We start from the raw sequence: 3,277 nt of genomic DNA, 5'->3' as shown, positions 1-3,277 counted from the left end.
TTTGAATAAAGCTGAATGCAATGTTTGTCTTGTTTCTAAGGCCAATTTAAGTTTCTTCTCCCATAGGAAAATTTCATGTCTAAATTCAAAATTTTATCTTATATTAATTATATTTTATTACTTATAGCACATTTTATCATTCAAATGAATGACAAACTGTGTAATATTAATTCATTCCAAATGTAATGGAAAAGTGAACATAGACAACTGAACTTTTATACTGAAAAAAATTTAATCTAAAATGCATTAAACAGACAACAAAAGGAGATGATGGTTTAATAATGGTGAGAGAAACGGCGTCTGTGCACAAGGTTGGTTTAATTCATTGTGTAAATGGAATAATAGATCAGTATGCATATGTTGAAATTTTGGAAAATGTTCTTCTCTTGCTCACGAAAAATTAGTATCAGATTAGAAATTTCAAGCAATGATCCTGAACACACTTTGAGGCATACCAATAAGTTTCTTAGAATTAATAATGTTACAACTTTAAAATGACTATTCCAATTGTCCAATGTAAATTCAATCAAAATGCTATAGATTGCCATTGATAAAATAATCAAAAGGACAAAGAAATCCAATTTCAATAAATTTTATGAAGATATTGAGCAATAGTGCAATAGTGAAAATAATGTTCTTTATTACGTTCACCTGTGAACTTAATAAAGAACATTATTTTTAAACTGTAAGACTAAATATCTGCATCCATAATTCCAGTATAATAAGTCCTGTTAATATATAGAATGTACTAGTATACAAAAATAAATTATAAACAGTGTTAAAAAAGGACAAAAAGGCATAATAATTAAACTTCAGATGTTAATTTAGTATCAAAAACATAAAATATTTGAGTAGCCCAAGACATAGCCAAAGATTGAAGCGCCACAGCACTGGCAAAAATTTAAATTTGCCGACTGGAATTCTTTCAGATGATTGACTTTCGGAAAATCGACGCTCTACTGTATTTTTTTTTTTCACATCTAAACAACTTATGTTGTAGAACTTTGAACCATGAAAATATATAAAGTTGATACTCAGACTTTATTGATCATGTTGAAACAATAAATGTGTAGCAGCCGATTCGTGAAATTCCCACTGCCACGAGAGGGAGCAGAGAAGGATATAAAAAGCCATCACCCATCACCTTTCCCACTGTTTGTGATTCCTTGTACAGTGTTCACAATGATTGTGAACTCTGAACTTTTTGTTGGTGAACAACACTACAAATGTAATCAGAGAGGAAGAGCAAAAAAAAAACTCCTGGGAAAGGGGTCAATCCCCAGATGATTCTGTAAATTTTCAGTGGCAGTCGAAGAATCTAATTGAAACGAGAGAGTCATGTCCAAGATAAATTGGAAATTAATAAAATATTAGTACACCATATAATGTTAAGTTTCTCAAAGACTGTTAAATGACTCTTGATGAGTTTTGCTAACAAAATTAGATAAAATTTAAGCATCTGACCAAATATTGAGAAAGTAATTCAAAACAATGTCTTCAAAGAAGTAGCTGGGACAGTGTCTTAAAGGTTGATTTTAAAAAGTATTTTTAAAAATAATAATTTTGTAAGTCATCATTTAATTGTTATGTTTCTTTAGTGGTCTTTTTACTGAGGCTATGCTTTTTCTAGTACTATACATAATGACTCAGAAGATAAAAGTTCTTTCTAAAAAGGCTAAATAAAAAGCTTTCTGATTTTTGACTTCGAGATGAAGATCTGAGTTTAGTCCTTTCAACACTAATAGAATATACAGTGATTGCCTAGAAACGCTATTAATTTCATGTAACTTTAATGAAATTTTCTAGTATGTTTAATAGCAAAATATCAGCAATTATTGTATAAGTTAGGAGAAAACTGATTAATAAAGAAAAGAGTTAGATATTATTATCAAAAATAGGATGTCCAACATTAATATAACATGTACTGATTGAAATTATTATTGGAATCCATGAAATTTGCAAAAAAATATGATCAACAATTGAAAAGAAAGGTTTAGTAAATTGCATAGTATCTTACTTATTAAAAATGGGATGTGGGAAGGACCTAACTGTAGAAGAAAAGATCAAAATTGATGTATTTCACCAGGAAGGGAGAAAAGTAACTTGGATTGCTAAAAATTTGGGACGACCTCATTCAACAATCTCAAAGTATATCAATAATAAAGATCAACAAACAAGAAAACGAAACAGTGGGTGCAAAGTTCAACAATACCTAGAGAATGACATGCAATTGTTCAACATGCACTGCAAGAAAACACATCTGTCCAGAAAATCAAAAATGAATTGAAGCTGAGCTGCAGTAAATCAACAGTAATTTCATCAATCATTTTGATGAAAGAAACATTGTTTCTTTCATCATTTTGATGAAAGAAACATTGTTTCTTTCATCAAAATGAAGACAGGCAACCAGCTCGAGGAGAAACACAAACACCTTTGATTACAGTTTACCAGAAACAACTTTGAAAGAAGAGAAGGATGGCAAAAAGTAATTTTCTCAGATGAGAAAAAGTGGAATCTCAACGAACCTGATGGTTAATTATTATTATTATTAGGCAGACAAAAGACTAGATCAAAAGCAGTACTCAAAGAGAGTAGCCAGTGGTGGTTTGATGGAATGGAAAGACAGATCTATTATTTATTGAAAGTCAAAACAACTCTCAAATGTATCAGGAGCTTGTCTGGAGGCAGCTCCAAACTTACGGACAGAAAATTGCTGGACAGGACTTTGAATTCATGCAGGATGATGCAAGTTTCCGTGTATCAAAATCAATGTTATCCTTTTTTCGGAGAAAGAATGTCCAGCTTTTGGACTCAGTGCAGATTTAAACCCAATTGAAAATCTTTAGGGTGACTTGGTTTTCCAAATGTATAGGAGTGGAAAGTAATGCAAGACCATCACTGAACTAAAGGCTGCTCTCATTGAGACATTGGAAAATGCTCCACAAGAACGACTGCAGTCTTTGATAATTCAATTCAAAATTCAAAATTGATAATTCAAAATGTCTGATTGCTACCATATTTGGAAACAAGCTGAAAAATACAAAATAAGCTACTAATTTTAATTTAAAGATATGAATCATAAGTCAAGACATTCTATTTTTGCTAATAGTATCTAGCTCCTTTGTTTATTAATCATTTTTTTCAAACTTGTGCAATAATTGTTGATGTCTTACTATAATAAAGAGTTTCTAGACAATCACCGTGTTTTATTGTTAATGGAAGGACTGTATAAATATAATATACTATATAAATATAAATATAGTATTGATATTATTAT

The sequence above is a fragment of the Centruroides sculpturatus genome, unplaced genomic scaffold (genome assembly GCF_000671375.1).
Source record: "Centruroides sculpturatus isolate CEXI.00-Female unplaced genomic scaffold, Cexi_2.0 scaffold406, whole genome shotgun sequence".
Lineage (NCBI taxonomy): Eukaryota > Metazoa > Arthropoda > Arachnida > Scorpiones > Buthidae > Centruroides > Centruroides sculpturatus.
This window is presented reverse-complemented; position numbering follows the sequence as displayed.